The sequence below is a fragment of the Aythya fuligula genome, chromosome 11, assembly GCF_009819795.1.
Source record: "Aythya fuligula isolate bAytFul2 chromosome 11, bAytFul2.pri, whole genome shotgun sequence".
In the NCBI taxonomy this organism is placed as follows: Eukaryota; Metazoa; Chordata; class Aves; order Anseriformes; family Anatidae; genus Aythya; species Aythya fuligula.
Genome location: NC_045569.1, coordinates 15003327 through 15026999, shown reverse-complemented (window position 1 = coordinate 15026999; position 23673 = coordinate 15003327). Strand labels below are relative to the sequence as shown.

The 23673-nt window shown below is 45.2% G+C and overlaps 1 protein-coding gene across 7 annotated transcripts in view; it reads left to right on the top strand.

Annotated features, from left to right (window-relative positions):
* AKAP13 (A-kinase anchoring protein 13) overlaps positions 1–23673 on the top strand; it is a 213876-nt gene that overhangs the window by 12729 nt on the left and 177474 nt on the right. For all 7 annotated transcript variants that reach the window (XM_032194918.1, XM_032194915.1, XM_032194919.1 and 4 more), the window contains exon 2: positions 6771–6825. The gene's annotated coding sequence lies outside the window, so the exon portion shown is untranslated. The remainder of the gene's footprint in view (positions 1–6770; positions 6826–23673) is intronic.

Genomic DNA, 23673 nt, shown 5'->3' with positions numbered 1-23673 from the left:
GTCTACATGCAATATATCCAGTTCTGAGAAAAAAAAAAAAAAAAGGGGGTTATTCATAACATAAATTACATGCCCAGAATTAACTAGGATTAAAATTACAGTGAAGACAGGCTAATAAGGGCTGTACTCTGCCTAGGAATTTGACTTAAAGCCTACGTTGGAGCCTGAAGTTGAATTTGAGCTGCCAATTCAGCAGAAGTGTAAAACGCCTCCCTGTATCAATTGGAGTGAGCTAATCCAGAGTTTGAAGTGAATTAGTTTTTCTTCTTTTCATTGGACAGATTTACAAAGAATTATTCTGACTTTTGTTTTCCCCTCTGAGTCATTCCAAAGCTAACACAGTCATTGCATAACGCAGGGGGGTTGCTGCTGCTGTCTCTCTAGTGTCTCTTCAGGATTTCCAGCACTGTAAGTAATCGCTCAAGGCAAAGGTACACTAATATCATTTGATGAGCAGGAAGTCTACAAATAGCTGTGGTGTTGTGCCATAATTACATTTGCAGTGATGCAGGTGCTTGGTCTTAGCTTAGTCAGGACGACCAGTGCTTCAGATAGCCAGCTCTGTACGAATGCGCGAGTGAGGAGGTGGGGGGTATTTGGAGCACAGTGCGGGAGCAGAACTGAACACAAGAGTTTAAGAAGAAAAAAAAAAACAAACAACAAAATACCCCAAACTACCCTCCCCAAAACCAAACCACCAACAAAAAGATTTCAGGAAGTGTTTTGCTGGTGGCACTGCTCCTGGCTTGGCTTTGCAATACCAAAACCAAACCACCTGGACGCCCATTTCTTCTGAAACGGCAAGATGCCTTCCTCGAGACTTTTTGGGGCCAATTCTGGTGGTATTAGTTTGACGTGCTGCTGGTTTTGCTCAGGTGAGTCTCCTGCTGCTGTCCCCAGGCTGGGTGTTATTTGTTGAGGTGCTGTTTTCAGCTTGTGCTTCTCCCCCCTCAGACTTGCCCTTCGCTCACGAGCTGCAGGAGCCCTTCTCCTGATGGTCCTGGAGGAGCACAGGAGCGGTGCGTTCGTCCTCGAGAGGCTGGTTAGGTGACACCCACCTCTCCTCCAGACAGACAGAGTGTGAAAGCACTTCATTAATACTTAACTGGAGTACTTAGCGAAAGGGCTGGAGGGAAGGAAATACTGCCACTTAAATAATGCCGTGAGAAAGGTGGGAGGCTGGCTCGTCCTGCCTGCTCTGGCCACAGCAGGATGACACCCTGCCTTTTGTAGCTTTGTGACCTTGTGTCACTGGCCCATGAGTTTATTTGGGATCAGACCGATGCAGGAGAGGGGATGATAAGCATATGGGACTGTTTCTGTAGGTGATGTTCCTTGCTGAAGTTGTCTTGGAGTGGTTATTTTGAGAGGAAATCTTGGCTCGCGTTCATTGAGCTGAGCTATCGAGAGCAGCCTGTGATGCGGAAGAAAAAGGAATGGAAGAAGGGAAGCAGGTTGGGGAAGGCCATGTGGATGAGATAAGTGGAGCACCACTCGCCCTCTCTCTTGAAGTCCCCAGCTTTTCCTCTCTCTAGAAATGGTCGGTATTGCAAGGGGGCTTGGAGGCTTGGAAAACTTGGTTTGTGTGCAGGGAGCTCACGGACAGAGAGTTGCAGAGCTGTGCCTGAGCTTGCTGTGGAAGTTTATCGCTGGGAGATGAACTGATGTCTTCAGCTGCATTGGCCCCAGAGCTCCGGGGACATAACAGAATGGTTGAGAAAGGGAAAAGTTGAAATTCCCCAAGTGTCTGGTCCATCCCGTGGGGCAGTGTGCGCTTACTTCTGCAATTATGAATGGCTCTCCCCAAGAGACACCGCGATAACTTCACTGCTGCCCTCCTGTTATAAATACAGCTTCTTCTGTGCTGTTGTTCAAAGGCTCCTTTGGAAGCCTGATTTAATCGTGGAGCTGAGTGAATAATTCAAAAACTTTTTTATCAAGCACTTGTTTAAATTCTTAAATGAGCTCACCATAACCTTTTTATGCACCCCTCCTGCATGTGTCATACAAGTATTAGAATAATTGAGTTTTACTAGCGCAAATGTTTCTGTGAAGCGAATTTTTAGAGCTTGATGTATGACTGTTTATGGAAAGGGGGAATGTTAAAATCTCGCACACCAGTGTCTTTGCCAGAAACTCTCGCTCGCTTACTTAGGAGAAGGGGAGGGGGCGCGGGACCCTCGGCTTCGTTCGAGCAATCTCATTTGTCAGATTGACTGGTATGCAGCTTAAAAACCGAGCACGTGTTTAAGGGAACTTCAGCTGTATCTATTTTCCAGGCCTTTCTACAAACAGTAGCAGTACTTTTTAAAATATTTGCTTTTTTTCTGATAAGTACTATTTCTGACTTTTTTTTTTTTTTTTTTTCCCCTCGTCTCCCCTCCTTACATGAGAGGAAGCAGCATGTTCCTGATGCATCTGCTTAGCATCACGGAGTAGCTTGGTGCTGGGATGCCGAGCAGAGAAAGTCCCCTGTTGTTTTTCGGGTCAGGTCTGCTCCTGGCGTGCAGACCCGGATCAGACTTGGGGGAAGCCTTGCTGAGGGTCCTTCGGGTGTGTTTAGTGGGGCTGCTCACCTGTGCTGGTGTTTGGTGCTGGTACAGCTCCCTGATGTTAGCTCACTGCCCAGCACTGACTGCCACTGCAGCACCTTTATTTGCCTTTCAGCCAGGATGTCTGGTGAACCAGCTTCATTCATCTTCCGCTTCCGAAGCGAAGTGGAAGACTTAGGAATTAAAAACCAGCTCGAGGAGGGGCTGAGGATTAGGTAAGCAGCCAGGAGATGCTGTATTCTCTGTGGAGAATAGTTGGTAATTGGTTACAGGAGTTTAGCAGAGGCTGTTTATTCTGTGTGCACACAAACCTTCTGTGCATGCCTTGGCGGCCCTCTCACCCTCCTGGCAGCAGCGAGCGAGTGCTGCAGCTCCTCTCAGCAGGCGAGAGGGACAGTCCTTACTTCCAGAGCATCCAAAGTTTGGGAAGCCTCAGCTGAATCTGCTGGGCTTGCTTTCTGATTTTGGGGTTTCTTTGACTTGTCTCTCAGCTTTGCTTCCAGACCCCTTTAGTAGACTGAACGTGCACTGGCAAATGCAGGTGGTTGTGCTGAGCACAGCTGCTGGTGTCTGTGTTCACAACATATCAAGAGCATTGGAATTGCAAGCTTGTGTGGTGGAGCAGATCCTTGGAGCGACAAAGAAGCTGCTGTTGAAATCTTCTGCTTCCTTCAGCCACAGCTATTCCAAGTATAACTGTTAACGGCACAGAGGCTAGAAATTAGACAGCCGTGCAACCGTATCCAGGCCTGTAAAGGAGGAAAAAACCCATAGGTTGGTCTCTAGAAGTAGGAGCGTTTGTTTGGGTTCTCCAGAAAAACCCCAAAGCACATGACAATAACCAATCTTGGATTTGCAGAATACCAGCAGGTCACACATCAGAGCCCAGTCGAGCTGTTCGTCTTTGGGTTTCCTGAAACTGTCACATGCAAGAAGTCATATTTTACCCGAAGGAAGATTAGCTGCGTCCAGATAAGTAACAGTGGGCATTGGCCTTATTGTGACTTTTTTTTCTGTTGTGACCAAGGAGCCATCTAGTCTGCGCCTTTTCATTTCCTTGTAATGCGATGAGTATCAGTGGTTCATCAGCTCCAAATTGCTGGTGAGTTGGACTCCTTGGACTTGAAAACTAATGGGAAGGTTTGGGTGCACTTTCTTCTCTTGCTTTTAATTAAATATTGGTGCAACAAGGGTTGTTTTGTGACAGGAAAGGCCCAACAATCTTACAAAACGTGCAGAACGAGCAGGCTGTGTCTTGTCATCTTATTACGACATTCCCACCATAGGCAACACCCTTTGTGTTTTGATAAACTCGCCCTTATTAATGGTGTTAAACTGCAAATTAAGTAGTAAGAACAATTGCTTTTGTGCACTGTGTATTTCTAACAGCGTATTAGCTCCTCGGACGTTGCGATGCAGAGGGTGTCTGCAGATGGGTAAGCGGCATCACTCCCACTTGCTGTGAGGGGGATCTGAGATTTGGCAGCTTTTTGTGAAATCCCCGCTAAATCTGAGTGTTTGGCAACTGAAGTTGGTGATTGCAGCAGGCAGTATCTGTGCCTTGGCCCGGCACGAGGAGGGTGAGCCCCAGCTGAGGTCTGACAAGCAGCCCGCTGGTGGCTGGGCTGGAAGCCACTGTCGTCGCCTGGCTCCTCAGTCCTTGCTCTGTCAGAGAAATTACCTGAGCACAGAGCAGGCTCCAGGGGCTGTATGTTTTGTGCTGAAGTCATGTAGGAGGTTAATAATAGCTGCAAGGAGAAAACGGATCAAGACGAGCTCCAGGTTTTGTTATGGCTCTTTTTTTTGCTTGTGGTGGGTGTTTGCTGGAAGGGGATGGGAGCGAGGAGTGCTGGTGGACGTGGTCTTTGCTGGGACCAGGAGAGATGTCCGAAGGAGACCACAGCATTTTGAGCCCACTATTGTCGTGCCGTTTGCTTTGGCGTGCAAGAGGAGATTTGGCAGCCTTGTCCCTTTTTACGTACATGCCTACCTTACCCTCCCCGTGGGGACCTGTGGACCATCTCTGCTGGGTTTCTGCGTCATGCCAGCTACGCTTATTCCTTCTTGCTGCCTTTTGGAGGTTTGTACACCCTCCCTGTCCGATTCAAATCGGTGCCTGTTTTAAAAACGAGCAAACAAAAGACATCACCTTGTGTTTCACATCTTCCTGCCCATATAGAAGTGTAATAAAACATTTCATTATTTTTGCTTGCGTTAATTTCATTTAACACATTGTCTGGGGGAAAATGGTTAACGACGTCCGTTTGGAATGAATGGAGTAATGAAGGATAGCAGAGCTGGTTTCTTCTGAAGCTGCATGCTATTTTCTGCTGTGGGTGTTTTGATTCTTGTTTATTTTGCAAGCTATTTTGGAGAAGAATAGTCTGGGAGAGGGGAAGGAAGAGGCAGGCTTTGCCCCTGCAACCATCATTGTTAGCCCTGACTTTTGGTTGAGGTTTGCTTCTTTGGCTTGACCTTTCAAAACTTAAGAAATGTGTTTTTTGTTTGCTTTTCCATCTTTTTACGTTTTAAAACAATTGTGACTGTACCGGATTGTTTGAACATTAATAGGGAGAATGTTTTTCAGCATCTTGATAGAGTTTCCAGGCAGCTTTTCATCAGCCAAGTACTATACCAGGCTCTCAGTGGTGGGGTTTGTTTGGTTAGCTCTGAGAATCTGCAAAGCAACTGTTTAAAATTGCTGACACATGTTAAGTAATGTGGAAATCACCATCCTGCTCCGCTGAAGTCTGAGCGCTCATGTCTGCAATGAGAACAGGACCTGACCCTGAAAATTGCACATGAACTGTCTTAATCTGGAGAGCATTTCCTAGACAGTGTCTTCCCTCCAACTCTGGCTAGTTTATCCTATCGGTCTTGGGAATTGTTTGAATTTAATTTATTTTTTTTTTATTTGCTCAATCTGTTAAAAATATCCTGTTCTCCCTTGTCCACGTATTTTTTTTTTTTGATTTATTCATCTACGTGCATGCTTGGTGATGCTAACTTTAAACAAAACAAAATCCTGATCCTGTAGTTGAATATCAGGAGAGGTAATACCTAACCCTAACAGCAATGCTCTTGGTATAATGCTTATTAATAAGAAATCCATAGTCTTCCATCTCCCTCCTGCAAACCTCTACTTTTCTTGCTTTGGAGCAGCTGTGATCAGCCCGCACAGCTTCCCTTCCTCCTCTCCTGAATAAATCCAACTACCTTATCTTCTGCATCGGAAAGTCTTCCCTGACTTTAACAGCCTCTCTAGGAGCACATATAAAAGGGGCTTTCACTAGCTAACAGGAAGCGAAATGAATAGAGGAACTCTTGATAATGGCCTGTCTGTCTGAGCGCGGGATCAGCCCGACGAAATTGTACCAGATTGGTGAATGATGGTGCTTCAGCCGGGGCCAGAATTATAAGTTTTTAATCTTGGAACAAGCAAAGACTTCTTCGTCTTAAATAGTCATCAACTCCCTCTTTGATTTGGAGGCCTGTAGTCATCCATATTCAGCTAGGCTTTTTTTTTTGCTTTGTTTTTTAAGTCTGAGTTCATGAGTCTGAAGAAGCCTTGAGTGGATTTTTGTGCAGCAGTGAGTGCGGGGGGACCTGGTAGTGCCCACATGCTCCCACTGCCCTCCGCTTCCGAGCCTTTTAATTTTTATGCCCAGGGTAAATTCTTGAGCATCGCAGCTTTCTTCACATTGGTCTGTGCCGTGCTGCCCTCAGGCTTTTGCAATTAAGCCCCGGCATTGTTTGGATATTTTTAATGAGCCATACTTTTGGTTCCTGCCACCTTCAGCCCTATGAGGGTGGGGGATGCCTCCCGGCTTCCCACCCCACAGCCTGGGCATCCAGCAACACGCAACAAACAGAGGAACAAATGACCAAAAATCTAAATGGGGCAGCTTGGCTAATTGCCTTATCCCCAGCTCGTCTGCCAGATAACACCAGTTTTAACACAATCCAACATGACTGACATTTGAGGAGCTGCGTTGGTATAATACTGGCAGCACCTGTGGAAAATCTGTCGTGTTGTTTCTGATATGTTTGCTGCCTGATTAGCACCTTTTGCTTACAAATTACTGTCTGAAATGCAGCGTGATGTAGTGAATGTACTCCTTTTTCCTTTATATCTCTGACTTCATGTCCCAAGGAAAAAAAGTAAATGAGAGCTTTAGCCTGCTTACTAAAATTTTGCACTTTTCTCTGTTGTTTCAGACCCGTTTTCTTGGATTTTAGTACTGGAAGACTCTCAAATGACAACTTTGCTTAGGTAAGTGAAGCAAGACTTTTTTTTTTTTGTGGGCCTTTTTTAGAATCACTTCCCCTATCTAACTACTTCTGCATGTTGTGTTGTAATTGTAAGCTGCCAGCCAGCTGCACTGCATGTGCTGTGGTTAGGGCTAGAAAGATGTAGTAAACAAAAGTAGGGTAATGCCTGTAGTATGACATAAGGACCTCATTTATTAATTTAATCAAATGAAGTGGACATGGTGCAGAATAATGAAATACAGCTTTCATCTGCATATTACTGCATCATCTTATCTATTTATAAAAGTTTGTGTTTTAAGAGTTTCCCTCTTTTTTTGGAAGCCAACTTGTTTTACTGGTATTTCTTAACGTCATTTTCTTAGGAAACTGAAGTCTTAGTATTTCCAGATCTGCAGTCACCTCTCCTCCATCCCTTTCAGTTCCCTCGATAGTTCTAGGCAGCAGTTTTTGATGGTGAGGACAAATCACAGAAATCTTAAGATGTGTTTTCCTGAATACCCTTGGAAATCTTGCTCCTGTGCTGTTAAATAGCCCAGCAGTGGTCTGCATGACGCGTGGAAGGGCCAACAGTGTGCTGCTGTGCCAAAATGCACTGTTTTTTCCTTCCTTTGTGATGGAGAGAGGATTTGGTTGCTCCCTGACGCAAGGCAACAAGTTCACTTACAGATACACAGCTTCTTTGGTGTCCTAGCTGGAGTTGCTTGTTGGAGGCCAAATGGTGACAGCAGCACTGAGATGGGAGTAGAGCATCCTAGCATCTGTGCTAACTAATACAGAAGGGTCTGTGAAAAAGTTTTCCTTTCTCAATGTTCTGTGCCGCCGGGTCCCTGGCTGTACCCACCCTCTCTCCCTTTTGATCTGCGTCCAGTGGCTGCTCAGCCCGTAAGCTGCTGGCCTTGGCCCCTCGAGATCATGGACCTCAGTGAAGTTAATCCAGTCCTAAATCAGGAGCGTGCTTCAGTCTGCTTCTCCCTGGTGTTTGTTCCTCTACAAAACTTGGTTTAGCAAAAGGGAAAACTCCAGCGAGGCTCTTGGATTCCCCTCTGTTTTCCATTTAGCTAAGTTTCCCGAATGGATCTGTTTGCTGTTCCTGTGCCAGGAACTCGTGGAGCCTCACGTGGCGTGGCTTTTGCCTTCTCCAGAGATGCACAGACCCTGGCTGGTGGCCTCCCAGCTGCGGGGTCTGCACTAAGGTGGGCCCTGCAGTCCTGCTGGGTGCTCTGCCAGGCGGCTGATGAGCTGCAGGCAGGAATGGGCTGTACGACCTGGCTGCTGCTGGCCATGCCAGCATCCTGCACGTTTCTCCAGTTCTCAGAAAATACCTCGGCAGAGCTGTGCACGTCTGAAATAGCTTGTCTCCTCATGTGCTCTTTGCACCTTGGATTTGATCTTGCAGGAAGGTGAAGGGTGAGGTGAAACTCTTTCAAAAGCCCACCAGCAGGAAGGGTGGGCTCTTACTTCAGAGCCGTGTTCTGTGCTCAGGACTGGCCCCGCTCCTCTGCGTGCAGGAGCAGCAGCTCCTGACCTTCATGCCACGGCCCTGCTGCTCACATTGCTGTCAGAATAAGGAGGGTGCAGCAAGCCCGGTGTTCCTTCTGTGTGGGGAAGGCGTCCGTGCAGGAAAACTCCTGGTTTCTGACTTATTTCATCAGCACCACTGCTTGCTTGGGGCCGGGAGGGTGTGCATGGGGATCTAGCAACACCTCACTCCTAGGACATGGACACATGTGCCCGTTGCAGCCTGTTTGTGGTTCCTTTGTGTCTCCTCCACCTGCCTGTGGCTTCTACCAGGCAGCCTGGGGGTGACCCAGCTGCAGCCTGGGGCTGTGTTGATGCCGCAGCCCTGAGGAGCAGGCTGCGCCAAGCAGGCAGGCGTTTGGGCAGCGGTTCTGAAGCCAGCTGAGGAGCAGAGCCTTTTAACTTTGTATATTAGACACATCTATGAATATATGCAGAGCTGGCTAATAAATAACCTGGGGAATGGTAGTTAAGAGGAAAGGACATAATTAATTCTGTCGTGTACTCTGCTTTAAAGTCGGGTCCAGAGCAGTAATGTTTTATGCCAGAAAGGTAAACACTGTCATTATTCAGCAACGAAATGTGCATGATGCTGACACTGTTTTCCTCCTTTTGATTTAATAATTTTTTCTTGTAGCAGTTTTAATATCTCAGATGGTCTTTGTTTGGTGCAGTGGAAGCCTGGTGAAGCCCTACGCTTTCCGAAGGATCATCACTCCTTTATTTTAATTGAGTTTTGCACGAGTGCTGCAGTGCTGACACGGGTTGGGTGCTGTTTGAGAAGGCTCTTACTGTGTGTGCTGTGGTCGGGGTGCTCGGCTGTGATTCCTGCAGTGCAGCTCGGAGGGAGGGTGTTTCGGTTTCATCAGGTGATCCCTTTTCAGCTCCCTGTCCTGCTGTGTTGACCTAGGTCAAATGCATGTGCTGTTCAGAAGAAAAAATCTTTGTGGAGATGCTATTAAAAAGTTGACGTTTCTGTTAATTTGTACTTTTTGTTTTCTTCTTTTATACCAAAGCACAGAGGAAAAAGTCTGACTTAGAGCAAATGTAACTTTGCGTCTGCTTCAAGTTCAACATTTGTTGTTGTTTATTTAGAGGGGGGAGAGAGGAACGGGTGAATCCTCAATTTTTGTCTTAAAGCATGTAAAGTTGCTATCAGAATGACACCTTTGCTAACAAGTGTAGCTGTCATGGTAAGAAGTTATTTAAAATCACATGATTAACTTTTTGCCTTACAATCATAACTGATAATAGGAAAAAATGATAAACTTCACTTTGAAGTGCCCACCCTTACTATTACGCATAAACCCACCGCACTTCTGATCTTAGCAGATCTCTGGATGTATAAACACACACAGCTGAGCAAGGAATTGATACCCCTGTTCCTGTTTTGTCCATGCTGTAGACGAGCCAGCCTGAATATCCGAAAATCATTTGAGTTTGCCTGAGTGAAGATGTGTATCCGGAGTGTGGTGGTGCTGTGCAACCCCTCAGTGCCTCTTCTGGGGAGTTTTCTTGGCAGTTTTCCAGCTCTGGCTCTCCCAGCAGCAGTCATGGTTAAAATGCACTCATGGAGACACCAGTGCAATCTCTGATGTAGGTCACAGCCACCTCCTGTATAAGTGGAGGAGGGATGCCTGTTACTCTTAGAGGTTTTCTTTGGAAGACCAGCATCTCCTCAGTGTACCCTTGTCTCTCTCTGTCTCCCCACCAAATTATACCACGAAAAACTCTTTCTTCTTCCACTGTTTGCAGCACTGTCAGTTCAAAAGTGGCTGGTAAAAAAGCAACGTGGTAAATTATATTTCTGTGCTTCTTCAGGGTTCTTCTGACTCCAGAAAGCTTGCAAAACTCTGAGGAATGCGGAGAGGAAGGGAGTCCTTCCTTGGTACAGAGCCAAAAGAAGTTGCATGTTGTCGGCTTGCACAAGCTCTCTTTCTTCGAAGTATGAAACATCTTTTTTGGGGGGGACGGATCTGATAGAAAATTGTTTGCCCTTGGTGGGTGGCATGAAACACATTGACTAGAGGGGCTATTGTGTGGTTAATGTGCTGTTTATTTTGCATCCAGTGGTCTTTTTATTTTGCTGAGGCAGATGGAGGGTTTCCCAGCCCCACAAGCACAACCATGGGAGAGATTAGTTGGTTTTAGGTTTCACCACTTGAATTATGAGGTTAGCCTGAGACAGAGATGCATCCCTGGGTATGGAAATGGTCTTGGCCCAGATCTTGTCTAGCGATGTAAAGCCTGAGAAAGGACCAAGAGGTCATCTTGAGCTTCTTAAGGAATGCAATGTATGTTCTTTCTGTGGCATGTGTGGACTGTTGCTTTTCTTTCTTTTTTTATTTCAAAGGGGAAAAAATGGCTATAAGCTAATGTGTTAATTTTTTTTTTAAATGCTTTAATTGTAGCTCACTTTACAGCCACATAAATATTTATATCAATGATATTGAAGCTTCCGTGTTAATTCTAAGAGAAATTTTGCCTCTTCCACAAAGGAAAGAGCATTTCTCAGAGCCTCTGCCTCTTAGCATGTCTCCCCCACTTTACCTGTCTTCCAACTGCCCAGCTGGGCAATGTTCTCAATCTGCAGACACTGGGATTTTTTTTTGCACAGATAGCAATAATTAAGAAACTACTGTGCAGTTCTCCCAGTATTTGTTACAGAAGTGAGCTTTTTCTATTCGTGTCAGTTAAATGATTGCCTTTTTTGACGGTGCATAGAAAACTGAACCTCTGGAACAAGCTAAAATGAACAGAAGCTTGTTTCCTCTTTGCTCACATAGGCACTTATTCACTTCCCCATCTGCTTTGACTTTGAAGATCGCTGAGATTCTTCCTCTGTCTGACCCACTTGGCATAAGCTAGAGCAGATTATCTTTCTTCAATAGCCAAGTTTATAGGGCTCCAGCTTATTCGTAAATAATCCTTGGAGTTTTTGAGTGCTGCCTTTCTCCTCCTTCCCCCTTCAAAAACTGACTTGCTGTCGTTCATCTACAAACTGGGGAAATACTTTTGCACTTTATAGGTAGAGAGGAGAGTTGGCTCTGTCACTAGGCAAGAGGGCGTGTAAAATGTGTGGAGGAAATTTCTCAATGTCTGCATGATTTTAAGTATTTCTTTCATGCAATTTCTGTTCATGGTCCTAGCACAGAGGAGAGCATTGGCTGTAGGGAGAGCTTTGCTCTGCTTGTTTTTGCACAGAGTGCGAGTGTGATCCTGATCCAGAGTACAAAATCAGTATGAGGCAAAATACAGGGCCTGCATACACAGAAATGCCTTTATAGAAACATATACTTAATGTGCTTCAAAAGGACAGAGAGCGCAGGATGTTTTGAAGGCCAACGCTCTGTCTTTGCTCTGTTCTCGAGTGCCTACATCAGTAACTGGTTTGTGCATGAGCGATTATTTTAAGGTAGCATTAAAACTAATTTTCAGCTTTCTTGAACATCCTTTTCTATTGCTCTGTTGGGACTGTTGAGGTAAGCTGTGGTACCTGTGCAACTCGTCCCTTTGTGTCTGGCTGCGTACTGCAAGCGACCTCTCCTCCTGCTCTGGTACGTAAGGATGTGCTGTGCCCTGACAGGTTTTGATGAGTAGCTATCGATGGCAGCACTTATTGATAACAGATACAGTGTTTTATAGAAAAATTATTTTTTTTATCTATCCGCACCTGAAAATTTACTTTACAATGATCTAACATGTAAAAATCCCAACATTTTCCTGCTAGTTTTTGTAGGTCCTACTCATCTGAGTCTGCCAGAAATCAACTTGCATCTAAGCACAGTTACTAAACCTTTGACTTCTACGTGTTTGTAGATGTAGAGGAACAATAAGAGTAGCAGAATAAATATCCTTGTTTTGGACTTTGCTTAATAAGGGAGTGGTAAATACCAAATATATGGAATGACTTGAGGTGGTCATCCTGCTGTCTTTAAACTCTTATTTCAGTGTTTCTCATTGCACCAAGTGAGCTTGATTGCCTGATGTAGTCCTTTGCTTTAGCCCTGAATGAAACAAGGCGTAACTTCACATCTGCTTGCTCGTAGTAGCCTGGTATTAACCAAGAGCGTATGTATTTCTGGGTTCTGGCTAGCTTTCCTCCTTTTTTCCTTCCTTAATTCTCCCACGTTTCTAGCCATTACACCCCTGCCAAAGCGTGGGGTAGTTTTTTTGGTTTTGTTTTGCTTTTTCTCTGCAGGCTTCGGTGTGGATGTGACTTTTTCGGTGGACTCCATAGTTCTGCAAAGCAGCTTCTCTCAATTTGAGTTTGCAAGCCTTGTGACCTGCATGTGGCCCTTCTGGCCCCTGGGTAGCCAGAGACAGCAGCCCTTTGCAGCGAGAGAGGCTGTGCTTTGTGTCCTGCTTTGAACATGTGGGATTCTAAGTATTTCCTATTAGCTGTACCAGTAGTATAAACAAACTGTTTTGTTTAGTATAAGCTTTTTATCCTGATAGGATTGGAAACATCTTATAAGGCAATGAATATAAATTTAAAACTAATATTTGTCATTATTTAAATAAACATAAACAAGGATGGTATACAAAAGCACTGATGTTCCCAGCCTAGGGACCTGAGAGACGGACCTACTTGGATGTAGGCTGTTCACTTTTTGCCCCCTTTATTGAAGTTAAGGTGTTGTCCACCAAGTTCATACCTCTTAAAATTTTTGTCAGTGATGGGATGGATATATATAATGTACACGTATATTGCAGCAGAACTTTGACACCCCAGTTGGCTTTATACAGCTTGAGTCCAAATCAAAACCTTTAAACTAGAAAGGGTAAAGTAGCAGATAGCATGCTGCAAAAAGTCTTGTAGAGGACTAGAGGGTGGGAGTAGTTCCCAGATCCTAACACTGTAGAGAAGTTTCCATGCTAGTCTGTTGTATTTGATTGGTGTACTAGAAAGGAAAACAAGAAGCCCCTTTGTCTTTATAAAGTTTTTCAACTCTGTTTAAGTTCAAAATATCCCATTAGATTCAACAACAAAATGATCAAGCACTTGTCTGGATGCCAGCACTTCCAAGCTCACTGTATTTCTGTGAATCAGTGTTAACTTTATGAAAAATAAAGCTTAGGGCTTGGAAAAGGCAGATGCTGATGAACATGGGGAGGGAGGAGAAAGAGAATGTGGTGTTTTGGGTAATAAGGTGACCTCTGACTTTATTTACCAAGTAGCTAGTGTTTTTCATTATAGAAAATATAAAATTTTACCTCCAAGGAACTTCGGTTTGGCGGGTGGAGGAGTTCATAGTGCTTTCAAGGCCTGACTTCAGTTCATAATTCATGTATCTTCACAGGCTAAGAGCGTTTTGAGCTTTAGCTCATCAGGCTTTTCAAAAAATTACAGCTTTGCAGATGTGAGAGAGGCTGAGGGAAAGCCCTCGCCTCAAAGTGGTGGTAAAATGTAAAACTCATATGGGTATGGCTCTGATCGACATCCATTTCAACGTTCCCATGAAAAGCTTATGAGCTGGCAAGGATTCAAGGACGGAAAAAAATGCTCTGTATACAACATGTTTTATTAATGTTGAAAGAGTACTGTTGCTCTATTTCAGTGTCTGCCACTGCACAGAATAAGCTCAATTTGGCTCTTGTAGACTTTGGCTTTTACCCTGTATTAAACAAGGTGTGACTTCACATGTGCGTTTTCCTAGTAGCCTTGTATTAATCAGGGGTATACATATTTCCAAGTTTTGGCTAGGTTTCCTCCTTTTCCTTCCTTGATTCTCCTGTGTTATGGAGTGAATTCATGATTCTTGGCCCTCAGCTGGTATTGTAAAGTGTACTCAGAGTAAGCCTTGATGTTAAGCATCACATCTCACTTACTTGCAGTGATGACTTTTTGCCTCCTTTTATATGTAAAGGTGAATTTGAAATTAGGCAGCTGAGAAAGTGGAGTAGCTTGTTGAAACTTGGCAAGTCTAGTTGATCTAATACGTGATTTAAATATATAGATAGATATTTCTAAGGGAAATCAGTGTTGTAAAACATGAGCTCTAAGATGAAGTTGCTGAATTTGTGCAACCATAATGGTACGGGTGGCATATAGACAATTCAAGCACAAAATTCCAATTTACAACCATAAAAAGTTGGTGTTAACTTTGGTAAGATGACCTCTGCATCAGGGCTGGCTGGTGAACAAGGCATGGCTGATGGAGACAGCTGAAGTGGGAACGCCTGCAGCGTGCAAGGCATCAGGTCACACACTGAAAAAAGAGCCTGAATTCAAATCCTGAACACTGGCTTCTTTCACTGCCGTGCAGTTTGACTGCAGGATTGTGCCAGGGTTCTTTGGGACTGGGAAAAGACATGTGGATATCTGGCTACTTTAGAGTACCTTTTGCTTCCTGAGTTATCATAGTTAAACATTAAGTGAGATTGCCTCCTTGTACTTCTGATTCGTGGGTACTGCTGCTTCATTAATATTTATGAAGCACTTCGAGCACTTTAAAAGTGCTGTAGGATTACAAAACATTATGGCATTTGCGTGTGCATGCTCTTAAGCGTTGAAGTTTCCAGCTCCTGCTGTGCAGCCGCCTGGCTGAGTCATGCAGGTTCTCCCTGCCCCAGTTCTTCCCTGATCTGCGCACTCCTCCCACTTGACCAAAGCCACCGATTCATTTTTTTTCCTCACCTTCCTTCCTGCCAAGGGCTGGTCAGTCTGTCCTTTGCAAATCAAGCAGTTCTTTTCCCTGCTTTTTCACATCTCCTCCATAGCAGCTCTTTTGAAGCTAATTGTGGTAGTTTCCTCCCCGTGCCCTGTTGACATGTTTCAGCGGTGCCTATGGACATCTTGACCTTCTTGCCCATGAGGTTGGCTGTTGGTTTCTGACAAAAACAAAGCCTTTCCCCCATCAGCTACTCCTTGGATGAGCATCAGCTGCTCTTCTCCCCAGGGTTTGCATGGAGATCCCTGGAGCTGGAGAAGATTTTGAGGCGGCAGCCAGAACTGAGGCCAGAGATGGGTGTGCATGCGGGCACACGCTACAAAACAAGTGTTTTGGTGCTGCCTGTGTGACGGGGACAGAGCGAAAACATGCTTGTCCAGAAGTCTGGTGAAGGTTCACCCTTATGGGTATGAAGGCCTGGCAGACGTAGTGCTCCCCCTGCAGCAGCCATCTTGTAACGGCAGCCGCTGCCAGTGTGAGGAGCTTGCGTTGCCTATCTGACCTGTACATGTTTTGGAACTTATTTATCACCACCAGGCAACTGAAAAATCATGCTGAGCATGGTTTTGTTTTCTGTTTTCATTTAGTTTTATTTTTTGGAAAACTTCCCATTTTTCAGATCGGAGTAGGCTGGACTTCTTAATACGCTTAATATACCATGTCTAACTAGAGATCTGGAAATATCACCTGCGTCACCAAAAACTCAAATCCCCTTTGTTTGTAACCAAACCGAAGCTCGCTGGGTCTGTCTGTGCTACCTGTGGCCCTGGCACCAGTGCTTACGGCTGGTGTCCTCTGGAAGAAAAGCTCATGTAACTCGGTCTGCTTCCCCTTGTGGAGCCGAGGCCTTAATTCAAGCGTGGATAAAGCAAGGAATTTGATCAGGCCTCCTAATGTCGGTCACACTTTGAATGAAGTGAAATGGAGTAGGGATGAGTTACAGAAGACAGACTTTTTCTTGTGAAATTTGAAGTTTTTGGCATGCCACTGAAAATATGAAGGAATTGTCCCTACCTATTTTGCGTGTTCCAGTTCAGCTCCTTGCCTCTACCTTTGTGTTATGAGTGGATAATATGGAAGAATTCTTTTATTTTCTGCAGCGTTGCGTGTGGCACAGCTCAGATTTTTGAAGTCCTGCTAGCAGAGTCCACCAGCTTGTCTTGATTCTGGATATTGCTGGATTAAGACACACAGTGAGTTGCTTTTAATCCTAAATTTGATCTATGTTCAGTCTAGCAAAGCTGAGAACATTTTGCTATGCTGAGACCCCTCTGTGGGGGTTGTATGGGTTTTCTTAAAATAAAACTGAGAGGAAGGGAAAGGAGAATAGATCAGGTGGTTAAGTTACTATTACTGTTTGCTTACTGCAGCAGTAACTTTTATTTTGTGGCTTTTCCCAGGGCTGGGAGAGGAAGGGAAGGAAGGAGGAAGTTAGTTGTACAATTTTTGTTAAACTGGGTTAGCTCCTGTTAAACTGGTGCCTGCCGCAAAGCAAAATTCTGCTTTGTTGCATCCAGCATCCCTAGGCATCTTCGAGACGCAGAAATAGTGCAACTCATGGAGGAGCTGGACTCGACTCACCGTCGTCTTTGTGGGACAAGAGCAAGCTGAATGCAGCAGGGCCTGGAGAGTTTGCATGCTCTGCTGATTTTTGGTATTCTTCAAATCCTGACAATGCCATGAGCTGGCATGAACATTGTCAAACTTTGCTCCGGATGCCCTTCATGCTTGCTGCTGTGCTCCTTCCAATCTCCCTTCCAGCTGAGTGTTACCAAAATCTTGTTTCTTCCCCTTATAGCTCTAGTGAGGCAAGCAAACCAAACCTTGTGCAGGCTGGTAGACTGAGAGCTGAACCTGCTGCGAGCCGGGTTGTGGATGGGGAGGTGAGCTTGGTGAGGGCGTCTTTAAGTCTCCTGTCCTGCACCTGCCTCGGCCCACATGTTGTGCTCATCTTGCTGGCCTGGGGCTGGCCCTTTGCCATCAGTGCTTGTTTAAGAAGTTAATCCTTCTAAAAGGCGCTGAGCCACTTGGCCGTAGTGTGGCTGCTGGAGTTACGGGTGCATGAGACAGCAACACTGGGGGGAAACAGAGGGGGAAACACTTGCTGCTTTTTATTTGCATGTGGAGTTACGAGAGCGTGGGGTACGTGTGATGGCGTGGAGTAGTTTTTATTTGAACACTGGCTCAGCCATGACCTCCGCACATTTACATACTGAAATGAGGTATTCAAGTCATTGCAACGTGATAGGAAAAATCTGTTAAGATTGCAGTTTATTTTTATCAGCTGACCTTGTTCCAACTAACAAACCAATTTTGCTTAATCTCTTTTTTAGTTAAGCATGTTGTACTTAAAGGAGTAGATTACTAGTATTATTCAAAGCATCTCTGAATCCTGTCCGTTGCTCTTCATGCTGCACAGGTTGATATTTCAAATTAAGTGCATAAAAGTAAGGGGAAAAAGGAGTGAATGGTGTACATAAGAGAGAGTTCACTTGCTGTTATTCCTGTGAGCTGGTTGCACTTACAGTTTCTCCTAAACTTATGTTTGTATTGCACCATGGGGTGGGTGAAGTGCCACACACCTGGGGGTTTCAGAGCAAAAGTTATCAATTTGGCAAAGCTCACGAACGCTGTAACCAAAGTTAAATCTCGAGTGTGTTTGGCCTTCCATCCAGCTGGTGTTTTTGTAGAGCTGAACTGGACTTTACAGAGGGGGAGGAGGTGGCTAGGGTTGGCAGCCCTGCCTTGCAGAAACGCTGCTGTTCTCATGTGCGCAGCCTCTGTTGCTTGCCAAGCTTCTTCCCAAGCCCGGGGGAAGGGGCAGAAGACAAGGTGTTGGGCATCTCAAAGCCAGACTGCGTCAGGGGGTTGCTGGTGTCATTCCGTGACTTTTTAGTTCTGGTGTACAGTGTTAGGACTATTTGAGCAACTTTGGAATTTAGGTCCTAGAAAGAGGAGATGGATGGGAGCAAATAAGATGAGGTTTCGTGCTTTTGTCCCCTTTAATATGATAATTTATGCCAAGAGAGGAGACCCCTTGAATTACGTAAGTTGTTTTCTTGGCAATGATTATGCAGAATGATGCTTGCCTGCTCTGAAAGGTAATACCAGAAAAGTCTTCCCTGTCCTTTCCTTCCTGTTGTCAGCCTTTATAGTTAGCTTCTTTGCTCTTCTTTGCTGCAGTGACCCTCTAAGATGTGTGGTCTGCACGCTACCAAAAATATATGACAAATAAGCTTGTCCGGGTGAGAACATGGCCTTGATGCACAGTTGCTACCTAGAGCCCTAGGCTTGGAAGAAGTATTAGTGTTGGAGATGGTGGTAAAGAGTAATCTTCCAGGTCTGTATATTTAGTGCTTTTAATGTTTTAGCTATGCTCCTGGACTATAATTTTTTTTTTTAATTGCAAGGGATATAAATATTGTTACATTACAAGGGAACGCAAAAAAACTTCTTTCAATTCACACTACATTCCTCGTATTAAAAAAAAATAAGTCTAACAGTGATGCTGAAAAGCTTACACCTTTTGAAGCTGTGTGGAGATGAATATTCAACGTATGAGCCAGGAGCAAGCTGCAGCAGGGATTATGTGAGAGCTTTGTGTGGGAGGAATTTAATTCATCCATGGTTTACATAATATAAAAGAGAAGACCCCTCTTTCTCTGACTTAGGGGAGTGGCCCCACTAAAGTCAGAGCTGCTATTCACATGAAGGAGGATTTGCAGATTGTAGCCTAATTTAGATGTATTTATTTGTGTAAGACCAGCTCAGTGATACAGATAATGCACAATTTATTATGTCTGTTAAGCTTTCAGACTTCCATCCAGTTTAGGAAGAATTCACTGGACTTTATCATTCTGGGAAATGAGCCTGTCATTTCCTGAAGAGATACAAGGAGCATTGGCAAAGCTTGTGATGCCAGAAATGTTTCTATGTAGTGCTTGCAGCCTGTATAGCACAGAGCACCCAAAAGGACAGTTGGGAGTATGCTTGTCTTACAATATTTAACCAACCAGAAGCATGGCTGGTTGAACATTGCCTGTGATTCTGACTTGGTATGTGACTTACAATGCCCGGCAGTAATGAAGCACTGGTACACAAATACCGGGAAGTGGTAGAAGTGGAAAGAAAGAGTTTACAGCTTCGTTTCTGGGAATTTCATGGAGGAATCAGTTCCTGCTCCCAAAAGAGACCTCCTGGTGGCCCTTTCAGACCCAAGGATCCAGCATAAGCTTTCACAGCTTTCCTTTGCATTACTGTTGGAGGGTGATGAGATGGAAGTGGGCAACCATGAAGCAAAAGTGAGAGGCTCTTGCTGGCAGCTCAGCAGAGCTGGGTGCTCAAAGAGAAAGGAAGTTACAAGATGGCAGCTTTGTAGATTCTATGATTATTTTTGAGGTACGGTTTTATTGACCTTCCATGATCATATCTGCTTTGGGGTATACCTGCATTTTTGTATTGGACCTTCTTCTTTGAATATGTTGGGCACCTTTCTCATTGCTGTTAGAAGTCCCCCAGACTGCTCATCCCTTCCATTTGAGCCATGACGCATCTGGTGACGTTTGTCTGAGAAAGTTTCCTCTTGTTGCTCTTGTTCCTCTTGTTGCCCTGAGAATGCTCGGGGTTATATTCAGCATTCTTCCCTCCTGCCTATCTGGCTCAGAAGGGGCTGGAAAATCCTCTGTCAGAAATTGGTAGGTGTTTCCTGTCTGCCTGAGGGTACTCTGCTTCCAGTCCACGCCACCGCTGCCTGCAGCTCTGCTTTGTGTTGCCTTGTACCAGCAGCACGTCCCTGGGAACATGGTGTACCTGAGAGGAAAGGCACGAGCCTGTTACAGAAGTTAATTGTCATGGATGCTGATGTGGAGAAAGTTTGTGTGGCCAGCACGATCAAAGATAGTTTTTAAGGGGAGAGAAGCTGTATGTGAGAGATGGCTCACTGATGGGAGCCTTCCAAAGGGGAAGAAAACAAGCTTCTGGCTTTTCAGCTTTATTTTAGGGGAGAAGAAAGGACTAAGGGGTCTCTTTCCCCAGGTGAGTTATATTGATGCAGCAGATGGACGGAGCAGGGCAAGCACTTTGACAGGTGCCCCGCTAGCAGTTTCACGATGCTGAATGTGTCCCCTTCGGTTTTAGCTCCTCTCATGCTCCATCCACTCAGTGCCAAACATCTCCTGAGGATGGAAATGAAGCTGGGCTCATGCTGCCTGTTGGCACTGAAGAGCAACGCCTGGTGCCCCGTTTTCCCTTTCCAATGCCCTCCTCCAGCCTTTTGCTGCCGAGCTGGCTCGGTGCCGGGCTGCTTGCAGGCGGGCAGCGCGATGTGCTGCGGGGACAGCTGCTGGCCTCCAGTGTCCCTGAGCTGCCCATAACGAGGAGTCCTGGGACGTTTTCTTCAGGGCATAGCCCGCATTGCTCTCACACTCCCTTCTGCCCGTTGCTTGCCATCCCAGTTGTAAGCAGGGTAAGAAGGAGGAGTGTTTGGTTTGGCTTTGTTTAAACCAGAGGTTGAAACGTTTGATCAGTTTTGAGAGGTAAGAGCAACAAATAGGGCACGATGGCGTGTTTTAATGGAGGAATTTGAGGCACAAGGATTGTTGCACTGCAGACTTCATTGCTAGTGCCAGATGGCATGGCCGGAGAGCTCAGCCTCAGGTGAGGGTGTCCAGGCTTTTAGGGAGGAATCCTGTAAACTAAAAGACGTTACCCTGAGTTTTGTAGTGACGTAACTCAGAGGCACGGCTCAGGTGCTCTGTGGTCTGAGGGCGTCTGCCCTGCATCTACGTGGCTTGGGTCTTTGGGGTAGATGGAGCCAGAGTTACCTGACGAAAGGGACTTCTCCCTTCTTGTAACTCTAAAGGACTTCTACTTGGGGGAAGTGTCCTTTTTCCTCCCCGTTTTGCTGTGCCAAAGTGCATTGGGACTATGCAGTAAAGCCACACATGCTTACAATAAAAAGAAGAATGAATCTGCATTCTTCCCCGTTGCTTTTATGTGGGCCTTTTGGCTCACGCCTCACAGGCTTGTTAGAGGCTTCCAAGCCAAAAATGCAGCTGCATTTTTCTGTGTCACATGCTGCCTTGCCAGGTCCAGTAATAGCAACCATTGGACAAGAGAGTAACACAACCTGCCTTACTGCAAGTGTGCGCGGAATCAGACTCGTGGGAAGCTCGAGATGACTTTCATAGCAAGTAAAAAATGTTGATCGCACTTCCTCCTTCTCCTCATCCCCGCGCATATGCTGCTTGTTAACACCCTGGATGCTTGTGGAAATAGTAGTAATAGTAAAGTACATCTCTGGTCCGGTGATAGAAGATCTGTTTGCAGGAACTGGATCGGGAAATCTTTCTGGGAAATAAGTGTAGCAGTAAAAGAGAAGATTTGGATTACGGTTGGAAAGCGTTGAGAAATGCATAGTTCTGGCAAATGATACGTTCAGCTGAGAAAGGAAATGCAAAGCAGGGACCCGGCTGGATTCTCCAAGTGGCTTGCATTCCCCGCGTAATGCAGATGTTTCTCAGAGCAGTTTACCAGCACGTCTTCCACATCTTCAGTCCCCCGAATGGTAGTCTTGTCTTTTATACTTTCAGCTTTTCAGGGTTTTAGTTTTAAAGTGCCGTGAGAAGATTTGTTGTTCTAAAAAGCAGAAATGGAGCAATGCTTGGAATTGTATTTTGAAGTCATTTGGTGGGCTGGTAGTTTGGCACTTCTTTAAAACGTTCCGGAGAAGCCCCATGGTAGCAATCAGCTGCTTCTGGTCAGAAGACAAGCTTGTAGGCTTTGAGAAAGGACACGACTGCTTAACTGGAAAAAATGTGCAGTGTTGGATCCTTCCCCTGGGACGGTGAGGATAAAAGATGCTTTTAGTGTTTCCTGAATTCATAACAGCACTTGATATGTAGCCCATCCTCTCCCTCTTGTGTAATACATACACGTTCTCCATGTACAGGTTTTGAAGTGCCTTTCTGTACAGTTCTATGAAGCTTCTTTAATCCATTAATAAAATGCAGCGAATACAGACTATGACTGTAAATAGCATATACTATCACTGAAGAAAATTCATCATCTTGGAGGCTGTTTTAGACAGCGCTTTTTGTTTTAATTAGGGAAAATGCCAGTTTACCAGTGCTGCTGCTTTTTCACACTTCAGGTTGTAATCCTTTTTTTTCCACAGGAAGATAAATATCGCTCCCTCTCATTTCTGTGTGTGAGATAGTGGGATGTGAGGCTTGTCCTGCTGCTTCATGCTAAGATTGGTGGTGCTTTTTGGGGAAGAAGCACATCTGGACCACCACCCAACGAGCACCGCATGTTCTGGTACTGGTGCTGTAGGAGCCTTGATGGCAATAAGAAACCAGACGAGCTTGTAATGAGAGTTTGGGTGATGAAAAAGACTAAAAATCTTTCACAAGTCTTTTCATGGTGCTGCAGTTTTCTATGCTGACTGCTTTTAAGTTTTCTGTTGATTTCTAACCTGTAGCTGTCAGGACCAGTGTGTCTTTCAGTGCCTGGTGGATATTTATGTGACAATATTTAAAATGCTGAGTAAAGATACAGCCAACATAGGTATAGTTCCTATGGTCTTGCTCAAGAACCTGTGACTGCATTATGTCATTGAATGTTTGTAAGATACCCTGCAAAACAAACAAAAATACCAAATTCTTCACCCAATTATTTCCAGTAGTTTCATTATCTGTGAAAATAATAGCCTTCAAGATAGTGATGTTTCTCTGCATATCCTTTTGCATTACACGTTTGTTTATTGTTATTAAAATAACTTCCACATTTTGCAACTTCTGTTCCTTCATCAGTGTGAACTGCAACTGTTTGGATTTCTTACTTTTTGTAAATATGTTTAGTAAAACTTTGGTTTTCTTATCAAAATTGATCCTCAACTCATTAAGGAAGCACTGACATGTAGTTGAATCTGCTCTAAGGCAACATAAGCACACCTGTGTGTGCACAGGTACCTTCTAGTCAAATGACAGGACAAAAACACATTTCCCATAGGTGTTAAAGGAGCAGATTGTGTTACTCTTGGACTCTTCCTTCTCCTTTTCTTGAGATAATCTTGGAGCTGAGCACTGGCCCTTCTAATCCAGCAGCGAGCTCCATCCCCTGTTTAATACCAGCGGGACGGTATTGCCGCCGACCTCGGTGACCTGCTTATTTTGAAAGCAGTGCACGCTTTGCTGAGCAATGGGGAAGGCATCGAGGCCTTGGCTCTCCAGCGGCCTCGAGTGCTTACTTCCTAGCAACTGATTAGCGATTACTGTGGGACGAGGAGATTCAGCTCCTTTGATGTCAGCCAGCTAAAAACCCAGGCGAACGCTATCCAAGCTCTGCAGAGCCTCCCTGCCAGCAGCGAGGGAACAGGCACCCTAAAGCATGCTTCCCCTGCCCTAAAATCTCCCAGACTGGGCTGTAGGCCCAGTTTAGCCTGTGCCCAGCTTTTAGAGGGGTAAAACAGGGTGATGGGACTCTTTCCTGGCATTGGTGCCCTCAGCCTCTAGGAAAATGCCATTTGGCAGTGGGTAGGTGTTGCTTGAGGCCTTCTCGTGGAGGTTGGGATGGGGATGGGCCCCCCTCTTTGGTGGTGGGGAGTGGGGCTGGATGAGTCACTCTGCTCTGCCCGTTTTGGGATAACGCTGGCTAGA